The sequence below is a fragment of the Thermobia domestica genome, chromosome 4 (genome assembly GCF_964235325.1).
Source record: "Thermobia domestica chromosome 4, izTheDome1.hap1.1, whole genome shotgun sequence".
Taxonomy (NCBI): domain Eukaryota; kingdom Metazoa; phylum Arthropoda; class Insecta; order Zygentoma; family Lepismatidae; genus Thermobia; species Thermobia domestica.
In genome coordinates, this window is record NC_137457.1 from 190207624 (window position 1) to 190220691 (window position 13068).

Sequence of the window (13068 nt, forward strand, 5' to 3'; positions counted from 1 at the left end):
TTTTCATTAACTGTGAATCCTAAAACTTCTAATTCCGAATATAATAGATGGGTCTTTCCATAATCTCTTAAAAAGCAATTGCAAGTCTGATAGTTGTTTCCATTTTTTTCTCCCTATAGCGAGGTCATCAGCAAAGGCTGTTATGCGCGGTGGTAGAACTTCTAAAAGCATGCGTACGGCTATACTTAGGGCAGCGGCGGACGAATTGTGTCCCATTACGCAGCGTTGAAACTTATACGCCTTTCTAGTATGATTGCTCAAAACTCATATATTTTTAACTTTTGGGATGCAATAATAGCTGGAAATAACTGCTTTTATGTCGATAGTTGAAATACAAGATTTGCCTCTAAGTACATGTAAAATGTCTTCTGTGCACTGGAACGGAATGCTTAAATATTGTGTAAATTTATTACAAGGCTGTAGATTCAAAACTAAGCGGAACTCCGAAGTATTTGTCTCATTCACTATGAGAAGTGGCGAGGAAAAGGAACTATCACTAGTCTCTTTAATAATATTGGCATCTAAATGTTGTTTAATTTGTAAATCAATTTGAGGTCTTACTGCTAATGGAATCGGAGGTGATCTCTGATGAAAAGAGGCTCCTTTATCTATCCTTATTCTATGTACATAACCACGAAAGTAGCCAATGTCAGTTGGTGTATAACAAAAGACATCCCTGTATCTAAAAAGTAGATCTTGCATAGTTTTTTTCTGTTGACTCGTTACATTTGGATTGATGTCAAATAACTTAACATCAAAAAGTAACTTGGTCTTTTCTAGCCTATTTTGAATTTCTTGTTCCGTTCTATAAAGTGTTTTTTTATTTTGTTCGTCTTTTTGGTAATCACCCTTTAAATCTAGTTCTTCAACATACGCAACTGGGGTGTTCTTTACTAACATTACCGGTCTACTAGTAGGATTTGATATCAATAAAGTCAAAATATTCTTAGGTACTTTAGTAGGAAATGTTTGTATTGCGTATTTCTCCAGCAAATTTTCTAATGGAGAGATAAAAAATATTCATTATGCTTTTGTCGATTCTTGACATTAATTGGTAAAAAGAAATGTAACCTGGCTGGTATGGTAACCTTTTGAATTGTAAAAACATCAGCCGACTTGTGCTCTTTTATTGTATGCATAGCGTTAGCAGATATATTTTCCTGAGTATCAATTTCAATTGGAGACTGCGGAGGCCGTGGTTTCTTGTATACCGACAACATGTTATTCTTTAAGTCAATTTTGCTCTGTAATCGAATTAGAATGTCTTCACCGAATAAAGGCAAAAAATCTCCATGCTCTAAAATTCAGAAATAATGAGAAAACGTTGTTGAGCCAATCCTGAACGTAATCAAAGCTATATAGCGTAAATTTACGACGGAATTCTCAATTCCTCGTAGATTAGTGCTAAAAGGAATCAATTTTGTGTTTGGTGGAAGCCAATTTTTAGGCCAAAGATTCAATGAACTGCCAGAGTCTATGATTACAGGATATTTTTCTTTATTAATTGTTACATAAATTAATAATTTATGTTCCTGATTTAACATTTTAATGTTCTCCCTTCTCTCTGATATCGGAGCCACTGCTAAAAGTGATGTATTTGCCAATTTTTGTTGTTCACTTTTTTCTGTCCCCTAGGCATTTCCCTGCTGATTGTTTTTATAACATGTACTGGAAGAATGACTCTTTTTATAGCATGTACCGCATACTGTAACTGTTTCCGGCCTAGGATTACTACTATTATTTTTATTATTATTTTTAGAATTGTTCTTATTTCCATTTCTCTGTCGATTTTGATTACCATTATTTGTATTTTTCGACCTATAATTGTTACGTCCACCTCTCCTAAATTGTGAGTTCTTTATAGCATTTTGAGCTACAAGAAGAGAGAGTTCAGCCATTTGATTTGCTAATTTAGTAAAATCTAATGAATTATTTGCACTGGAATTACTAGATGTACTAGGCGCGGGGGTTTCGGGAGGGGATTCGGATTAGCAACTTGGGGTGAAGGATTTGTAGTTATCTGATTTTGTGATGCACCCTGTAGCTTAGGTGCGGAAAGTGTTGGAAAGACTGGGGTCGCTTGTTGGTACTGTTTCCAATTAGGTGTTGGGTTACATAATGGATAAGTCAATTGTTGTTGATGCACAGGGAAGGAGGCGCCAGCGATTGCTGATCAGTGTAAATTGCTGACTGGTGTACTCTGATCGCAGAGTGAATAAAATGCCTGTTGTAATTCCACATAATCACGTTTCTTCATTAGGTCTTTTGCTTTCTCGAGATTGTGTAAATGCGCTTGTAAGGCGTGAGCAATTGTAAATGTTTCTAACGATATATTTTGCAAAAAAGTTTTCTTTAAACCTAAGGATAAATAATTTATTTTCTGATCCTCGGTGGCCTGAGGCAGAACGTGTTTAATGACCCTTAATTTTCTGAGGAAATATGCATCTACTGACTATTTTTCACCTTGTTGGACTTGAAAAATTTCAAACTCCGCTCGATATGCCGGTAATCTTGGTCTACTCAGTGCAACTAATTTATCTTTTAATTAAGCGCTTGTTCATATTTAAGCGCGTCTAACTGATTCTGGGCCTTTAACTGTAGGACTAAGTCAAGTGCTACATCTTGTAAGTACATAGGTAGTACTTCTTCCTTTTTCTATTCACTCCACGAATGAAACAATGCCAGATGGTCGAAAAGCATAAAAAATCTTTCGGGGTTCTCCGTAACGTGTCCCAAATACTTGGTGAGGTGTGGCATAATAAAAAAAGGGGGCGAATTCTGCTTCATATTTGTACCGTCCTCCGGAAAAGAGTTCTTTCCAGTTCTAGTTTGAGGCATGCACTAACATAAAGCCAAGTCTGATTCACTAATTGTACACTAAAGAAAATCACATACCTTAAAAAATAGGTAACTTTCAGGTTAATAAAATTACTGTCCGGTAGGGGAGTATTCAGATCGATACTCAGCCGGTCAAAGCCTCTACCATGTAAAACTTTCTCTAATATAGGATGTTTGGGTAGAGCAGTTAATAAGAAGAGCGTCCGGAATCGACTCCCACTACGAGTTTTTATTATAAAAAGTTTCCTCTATAAAAGTATTTCACAAAATACTATACAAATCAATCTCTCTAGAATCAAGGTGAGTTATAGGTGGTCTTTGACCGTAAGGTTGCAGACAGGATCTCCAACAGAGCCCCGTAGCAGGCTAAGAGGAGTGGATTTAAGGAATCAATGCTCCGTAGCAAGCAGAGGAGGGTTAAGTGGCCAACAGAGCCCCGTAGCAGGTTAAGACGCTGAGGTTAGGATTCCCAGACAGAGCCCCGTAGCAGGCTAAGCCAGGAGATAGGATAGGCGTAATCCCGTAGCAGACTAGAGGCCTGGGGTTAGGTAACTCCAAGAGTCCCGTAGCAGACTAAAGGAGGGTCACCAGAAAACTGGTATCGAGTTGCCTTCGTCCATCCAATTTATAGGGTCCTTTTGGGTGGCGTTGGCGCTGCTGCTCCAATGTCGTCTTCTGCTCCGTAGGAGGGGCAAGAAGCCGTCGTCTGCATTTCATTATAGGTCCCTGTGGTGGAAGATCCTCTTTCCGAACCATGTGGTGGTGTTTGTAAACACTGAAGCGTGGAACTGCTTGTTTACGGCATATTATAGGATAATACAATATAGTGATTTCTGCATTGAAATTTATCAAAGTTTCTCAGTGACAAGTTATTCTGTTAAACTTCTTTTCGATTTATATTCGAAAGATTCCAGGAGATTAGGAACCGAGGCGGGATTTTTGCTGGAGACTAAAGAAGATCAACTTTGTGCCCGCTTATTTTTGGAATTTGTTTAGATTATTATGCCCGCTTGTGCCCGCTTTGTTTAGATTATTATTTTTATTCGATATAACTTTCCATAGTAGGGAAATGTTCATTGTATAAGACAAATTTAGCCCAGAAGAATATTTGAATTTGGTGGAATGAAAATTCGGGAGAACAACTTCTTAGTAATTTGAAAGAAAAGAACGAAGCTTTACTGTTGTTCCTTGTGGATATGTTTCGATATTATAGATTTAGTAAGATTCATTGATTCGTGTATGAATTCTTGTTTGCTGAATGGTTTCCAGTAAAATTCTTGCTCGTACACCAAGGAGTAAAAATAGTCGAAAAGTGTTTAAATTGAAGGTTAATTGCGGAGAAATTTATGTATGTTTAAACGATTGATAATAATAGAAATATCAATTTTCATCTTTTGGAATTTTGGTACATTTCTCGAGATTTGTACAGTGGCCGTTAAAATAATTTGACTCGGCTTAATTTCAGTAATAAGGATTGCTTAATATTTATATTGAAGTTTGAATATAATGAACTGCGTATGTTAAATTTGAGAGTTTCGATGTCACCAACGAAATTTAGGTACAGTAGGTGGCAAAAGTATTGGAACTATAAGTGTTGAGTTAACATCGAGAATTTTATATGGTATCGAAGGAAGAATTTAATGAGTGTAATTTCGGATTGATAATATATTGTAAATGCTCATAAGTTTCAGATTCAATATTTAATTAAATTTTTCTCAATTACTTTGAGGATTTCTCTTTGACTTAGGATATTATTGTTGAATGAATTTAGAATCTAAAAGCTTGAGGTACCGAATTTGTAGTTTGACTTTGCGATAAGTTCAACTGTTGAGTATTTGAACTGAAATCAGTTAAATTGAATATTTAAATTTGGAAACCACACCCGTATAATTTTGCGGGTTGTTGATTTTTTTATAATCTTTTGTTGTTATTGTTGTCTTGAGTATATAGACTAATCTAACATATTAGTGTATATACACAACCACCTTTTAGTTATTATAATAAAGTTTGTTATCTAAAATTTGAAATTTGGTTTTTCATTATTTATTATTATTAATTATTTCCTAAGTTATATTTGTGCTTTTTGTTAAGCGTATTCACAAGGAACATAAATTCGGACAAGCAAAAGTAGCGACTTGGGTTGAGGTATCAAGACCCTTCTTCCGGATCTGGCTGCGCGAGTTTAAATCGATTGTTAATTTTTATTTTTTCTTTTCTTTTTTCTCGCTCTCCATTTGGATTCGTTTGGTGAGGTTAGGGGGAGAGGGTCGTTACAGTAGACTAGGAAAAAGTATCTCTGGAAAAAAGTCCAGTAAAAAACAAAATATGTAGTCGTTATAATAATAGATCAATGATTATGAGTTTAGTTTTCTAATTTCTTTTGATAGTTAATATAAATTCTTTATGTCTATTCCCTTAATTTGTTTATGCTTCTCAAATGAAAAGATGCTTTTTGACAAGTTAATGGTAACAATTACAAAGAATTGTGATTTCTTGTCCCTTCCAAAAATTGAATTTAGGCAGCTGATTTTAGTCGAGTCGATTTCCATTTGTGTAGAAGTAGTAGTAGATTTAGTATTTGTATTTATGTTTATATTAAGTAACATTTACTATATATTAATTGTATTTGGTATATGCTATCGGATTTTTGTATAATGGAGGATATTAGAGATCATACGGTTATAGATATTCCTGAATCTGAATATTTAACGTTGGATGCCACAGGGCATGTCGATTTTGATAGAAGTTCAGATTTTGGATCTGTTAATATGAAATTAACTCCTCCTACGCAGAGTAGTTTACACAAAAGACTAATACCATCGCCTTTTGTTAATTTGTCAAATCGATCCACCCAATCTTCGAATGGTACCTTCGGTTTCTGCCGTATGGTAAATGCTACTAGTGTAGATAGATCGAAAATAGGCCAGAGACAAGTGTTCTTTGCTGAACCATGGTTAAATGAAAGTTGTTCAAGAGTTTCCTATAATAAGCCAGTAGTTGATGAGCGGTTGCGCCATAGATATTTAAATTTAGGAAACTCTTACAGAAGAGTTTCGTGTATTAGAAATTCAACTCCTCGAGTTGGTAGTGATAATATTTTTGCATAGAAACCCAATTTTCGATCAGAGATTAGGAATACAGAATCTTGTAGACCTAATGTTGTTTTTTCAAATCCAGGTTCACATGTGGAGTCAAATCACTCTGATACTACTATTGAACATAAATTAATGGTTAAATATACTCATATGCGATCTTTGAGTTATTTAAAAAATAGGTTAAGAGACACTAAGAATGTTAATGGCAAAAATAGTATTCAAGTATTCGAAATGCTACTAAAATGGAAGAAATATTGATGGATAGCAGTTATTCTTTTGGAATGCTACTTTCTGTTTGGTTCCTAAATGTGAAGGAGAAATATTAAAATTAGTTACATCAGCATTAAATGATAACATGAGTTGGGTGAACTAACAAAATCCATGTCAGATCCGAAGTTCATTTAGTTTGACGAAAATTTGACGAGATCCCGCAGGTGGTTGAAAATTTTATCACCTCCTTCTCCCCCAACCCAACGTTGCATCGCCAAAGTTAAAAGAAAAAATTCTCCCTTGTCCGAATATCATGTGTGTCGAACATTTGATCGATATCGATTGGGTGTTTTAAGACTTTATTTCTATTTATCTTTGTATATTAATCTCCCCTCTTCATCCTTCCAGCCTAGGTGAAGGTATCAAAGTGAAGATATTAAACATAACTTTCCAGGCTCGAACGTCATCTATGTTAAAAATTTGATCGAGATCATTCAGGTGGTTCACGAGTTATTAAGTTTTTTTTTAAATTTAGATATCTCTCTCCTCCTCTCCCTCTAACCTAAATTATACCCTTATGAAAACCACCCCCTGTCCAAACCTAATACATGTTGATAATTTGATAAAGATTCGTTTGGTGGTTTAAGCATGACTAAGGCACAAAAACAGTGACTTTTATTTAAGTTTTTTTTCATATATATTCCTTTTCTTCCACTAAATTGTGGAATCAAAATTACTTAATCTCTACCATCAAAATGAAATAACGAAAAAATATCCTGCTTTGAATTTCCTCTATTTTGAAAATTTGATTGGGATCGATCATGTGGTTCAACAGTTATTAACTAACGAACATGATAATTTTTTATATTTATTGATTTTTCTATATGTCCACATCTTTCCAATCCCTACGTTATACCGCCTGAGAGAAATGGTAAAATCCATCCCAGGAACGAGCGTAATCAAAGTTGAAAATTTGATCGAGATTGGTCGTTAGGTTTAAGACTTATTACGTTTTATTTGCTTTTTTCATAATTCAACCATATCCCCTCCGTCAAGTTGAACGGTTAAAAAACACTCCCAGAAGACCACTCCATCTACGCCATCTGATCGTAATCGGGGGGATGGTTCAAAAATTAATGGTCACGAACATAGTCACTTTCAATTTGAATCTGAAGTTTTTTGTTCATAGAAACCGCAAACAATATATAGATTGTGAGTATAGAGGCCATAGTTATATTTTATGGGAGTACACGTTTTGTAATGCACAATGTGGGTGCTGTAAACATAAGAAAGCTCTGAAAGGGAAAAGGAAGAAAGTGGTCTTGACCATCCATTATAAGTTGGCTAAGCGGAGTTTTATTTAAAGCAAATAAACTCAATAATATATAATGCTTTGAAATTATGCCATTAATAGCCAAAAAAGTAAGTGGTACAAATTCCAATATAGTTGCATACTGGTAAATATTTTTAAGTTTATTTTTCATTGTTGTACTGTACATTATCCTTCTTTATATCGTACTGATCCGGTTACAGTAAATTAAATAGTCCTATGCAGTTACTTGTTAATAGAGGTTTGTTACTGGCATTTGCTAGATTTTAAGAAAATTGAAGTATTTTCACATAAAAACATTGGACTTTAAAGTCACAAAAAAGTTTCCTGACGCATGTGATTTAACGATTTATTTATGGTATAGAGGAGAAAATGAGGAAATAAGGTTTAATTGCACGGGAGATATTTTATTTTATGCGACAACTTTTTGTTTTGTTTTGTGAGCTATGAACACACCTTTAATTTCTTTTAGTGGTGAAAAGGCGGTTACTATTGAAAACGAATGTATTAATTTTTTTGAGGGTGTCAGTGTTTATGGTATGTTTATAATGTTATTAATGTATTTTACGAAATGAATTAAGTTATCTTTATGCTAGGAACAATTATGACTAGTATGTAAAGGCAGCGGTTAGTACTTACAAAAAACGAAATGAAATCTTTGAGTTTTACGTTCCACGCTTATGCCGATTAGGCTAAAGGAGACGGTGATTATGAGAAATGAATGAAATGGTGGAATGAAGAAAGTGGGAGGAAACTGGAGAACCCCGAGACTTATTACGACGCACACGGTGTTTGTCCACCACAAAGTTCATTTGGCGGGAGCAGGGTTTGAACCCGGGACGTTAGTACTTACATTTTCAACACTAACTGCATTGCTACAAAATCCGAATGAAATAACTACACAAAATTTAAGAAACACAAATCTTCGGGTGTAGATGAAATTCGGGCTGAGTTAATTTTAGGTGGGGGCGAAAAATTGTGGAACAAGATACACAAAGTCAGTCTCCTTATCTGGAACAAGGAAGAATTGCCACAAGAGTGGAAAAAGTCAATCATAGTTCCTATTCACAAGAAAGGCGGCAAAACTGACTGTAATAATTATCGAGGCATTTCTTTTCTGTCAACATCCTATAAAATCCTTTCAAATATTCTATTAGCAAGATTGACGCCATACGCAGATGAAATTATTGGAGATTATCAGTGAGGATGTAGACGAAATCGATCAACTATCGACCAAATATCTACCATTCGCCAAATACTCCGGTACATCAATTATTTATTGATTTTAGAAAGGCGTACCACTCGGTTAGGAGAGAAACCTTATACAACGTTCTTACAGAACTTGGAATACAGAGAAAGCTAATTAAATTAATTAAAGTATGTTTAAATGAATCCCAAAGTAAAGTCCGGGTAGGAACGTTTTTGTCCATGAGCTTTCACGTCAAAAACAAGGAGATGTGTTGTAGCCATTATTATTTAACTTTGTTATGGATTACGCCATAAGGGAAATCAAAGATAACAACCAGGGCCTAGAGTTTAACGGTATTCACCAGGTTATGGCATATGCGGATTATGTAAATTTAATAGGGGATGGTAGGACAACAATAGAGAGAAATGCAGAGATCTTATTAAACGATTGCAGGGGCAAGGGTTAAGAAGTAAACGCACAGAAAACTAAATACATGGAAGTGCGTCGGGACCGTAATACGGCAAATTGTGAATGCATTAAAATATTAAAAAATACTTTTGATAAAGTGAATATTTTCGAATATTCAGGATCAATATTAAAAGACGAAAATCATATTCACGAAGAAATTAAATGTCGACTGAAAGCAGGGAGTTCGTGTTACTATTAGGTTCAAAATCTCTTGTCGTCGCGAATTCTGTCGAAGAATTTGAAGCTTAAACTATATAAAACGATAATCATGCCTGTTGTTCTGTATGGTTGCGAACCATGGTCGCTTAGTCTGAGACAAGAACATAAAGTGAAAATACTTGAGAACAAGGCCCTGAGACGAATATTCGACCTAAGAGGAACGGGAACGGGGAATTGCGGAAATTTGATAAAGAGTTTATAATTTATACGGTTTACCAAAAAATTTTAAGGCCATTAAGTCTAGGAGGTTAAGGTGAGCAGGTCATGTAACTTGGATGGAAGAAAGTAGAAATGTTTCAAAGTCTTGACTGGAAGTCACATCGGAGAATGACCACTAGGAAGACCTAATCGCAAATTGGAGGACAATATTAAGACGGATTTCGCAGAAATAGGAATACAAAGTAGTACTGGATCCTCTTTTCTAAGGATAGAAGACAGTGGACAGCTTTTTGAAGGCTGCATTGAACCTCTTGGTTCCATGGAGCATAGAGTGAGCTAGTTTGTTAGTTCGTAATGGATTTGCAGTGATGACTCTGATGGAGAAATAGTAATTTAACTATATTCATTGTACCACCATAGATATATTCATTGTAATCCTGATACCATCTGATTACCTGATTACCAGCTTTTATATAGGCATGTTAAGAACTATTTCTAATGTATGTGATATTTCCGAGTAATCAAACGCAATTAAGCACGTAACAAACATGGTTAACGCAGATGTCGTGATGTTAAGGACATTGCGTCGTTTGAATAGAATTGCTGATGTCAATGTGGACACTTAATGAAATGTTAGTATGATGTAAATAACGGTAACCGGAAAACGTTTAGTGCTAGCACTTAATTTATAAATAATGGTATATGGTTTAATTGGTTGAAAGTGTTTTGGACTAAATAAATGTTTTATTTTTTGACATGTAGCGAAATGAAAAGAAGGGATGATGAGAATTCATTTGAGTTAAACAGTTGGTGGTCGTAAACCCCAGCTGGTCCCAACTAAGCGTTTAAGGAGATTTAATCTGTCTCTGGCTTGAGTAATAAGTTTTTTAAGATGCGGTGTCCAAGTGAGCTTTGTATCAAATATCGCCCAAAGTAGGTAAGACAAGATGAAAGAGGAACTGGCGTGTTGTCGACATGAATGTTTAATATATTTTGAATTGAGAAACACTCTGGATCGTGTACCTGGTGGTAGAAATACAATGGATTGTATTTTCGGAGAGTTAATACTGAGTGTCCATACATGACACCAGTCGACAAATGTGTCGATGTCTGGCTGCATTAGTCTCTTGATGCGCTGGATAGTACGAGCCGTTGTTAGAAATGCTGTGTGGTCATCGAATTGATGGACTTGGACGTTACAAGTTAGTCTGAGATCAGCAACATAAACTAAGTACAGCAATGGAGATAAAGAAGAACCATGATGTACGTCAGAGTGTAAGAAAATTGTCTGTGACAGAACGTTGTTAATAGAGATGTATGCAATACGTCCGGTTAAGAAGGAATTGATAAAGCGTATATAAGACATGGGTAGGAGATAATTATGTAATTTGTATATCAAACCAGGACGACAGACTTTATCAAATGCCTTTTCCAAATCCAATCTAACTAAACGAGAAGGAAATCCACTATTGTATTTGTTATAATGGCAGTGGTAAGTCGTAATAGTTGATCTAGTGTGCTGGAACCCGGTCGGAAACCAGCTTGATGGATTGGCAGAAGATTCTATGTAAGGCGGGGTTAGTGAAGCCTCCGAACGAGTATACGTTCGAATACTTTTCAAAGATCACTTGTTAAATGGATTGGACGATAACACTGGACGTCAGATGGTAGTTTATTTGGCTTAGGAAATTAAAGAACTTTAGAGTATAGAGTATCTTTAGAGTAGAGCGGATAAAAGCCAGTTCGAAGGATGAACGTATAAATATGACTGAGAATCAGAATGAAAGAAGGAGATGCATGTTTGATGAGAGCATATATAATGGAGTCTAATCCAGGTGCCGTATTGTGTTTAGTTGCTAAAGTAGTTCTGATGTCATCTGGGTCTATAGTCTGAGTTAATGGATTATTAGATTCCAGAACAACCTGGTCAGATAGTTGTAAATGAGCAGATGTCGGATCAGCCTGACGGTTGATCGAAGATTGAAGCCGTTGCAGTGTGTGCCATCCAGGAAGCGGTGTGAAGATATCTTGGAAAAATGCAGTAGAAATATTCGCCTTGTCGAAGTCAGTATTAAGAGCTTCATTGTTGTGAATAAGAAGTGCTAGACGTTTTACGAGTGAGTTGATGGAATTTACGCCAATATTTGGTGAGATGAGTTTCCGTGGTAAGGGAACTCTGAGATCAGCACGTTTGAACCCACTGTCTTATCTTGTAAGCTAGAATACAGCTGTGTGTTATTCGAAGATATTGACGGTGTAAACGAAGTGCCACCTAGCTCGATATTCGAGATTAGCTCGACGTGAAGCAGAAATCAATGCAAGATACCTTGGCGGCAATTTAGGTTTATGAAGATGGACATGAGTAGATGGAATGGAATGATTCGCTGTGCCTTGAACTACGTAAGTAAATTCCGTGATGACGTGATCAAGACTATGTCGGAGGTGGATACAGTGAGTGCGGTAATGGCATCATCAATGGTAGGTCCATATTGATTCCAATTAGAATTATGATAGAGATAAATTTTCCTAGCTGGTAAGTGGTTTCTTGGCTTCAGTGTACATTATAGTTCCAGTTTAATAGGAATATGATCACTGCCGATTGAGTCCAGTACAATAATATTAATAAGAGGACATAAAAAAGAGGAAGTCATTACTACGTCAGGAGTCATGTTACTATCTGGTCTCGTAGGCTGTGGCAAGTTTTGAAATTCCCCAGTAGTGGAAATTTCAATAAAATCAAGGAAGGACTACTTTTCGCGTTGCGTTCGACTATTAATATTTAAGTCAACCATGATAATATAATGCCTAGATTGTGTGTGAATGAAACGAAAGAATTCGTAATTGATAATCTTTCCTGGGCGAACATAGATTGTAGCAAATGAGATTGTACAACCGCAAAAGTAGATAATTGCTGTATTGTAATCAGGCAGATTAAAATCGTGAGGCATCGTAACAGTGCGGTATGGTATACGACTGCTAATGTCAAGAACTGTACTCACATATAGGACGGAGGATAATGCGTAGTAAATTATATTTTGGTATGTAACACTGTAGGTAAAGAGCTTAAGGTAAGTTTCGTTGAGCGCAAAGGCTGAGGTATGTTCTTCCTGTAATAACTGCCTAAACAGCACTTGATATCAGAGAACGGATATTCATAAATAATATGTTTACAACATCACCATCACGAAAATACAGAAATAGTAGCAAATAGAAGCTGCCATACTACACGTGGACTTCAAGAGGTTGAATCTGAAAATGAACTGTTGGTGCAGAATAGGTGGCATGTAGCTGAATATTAAACAAGATTTTAAATGCGTGAATGATTTGGTTGAGAATGTGAGTGCGAAAAAACAGATGAATGTTCTGTAAACTAATTGTGCGAAAGCGGAGCAGATCTTCAACAGTAACAGGATGAAATAAAGAATTAGCAGTATAGTGGGACGGTCAACAGACCTTATGGGTACAACAAATTCTGGTTTAGATGGCTCAGGTTGTGGCTTAGCCTTACATCTGTAGCTGTCAGTTGGATGCTTCTGTACATGTACTGCATTGTGGTGGTG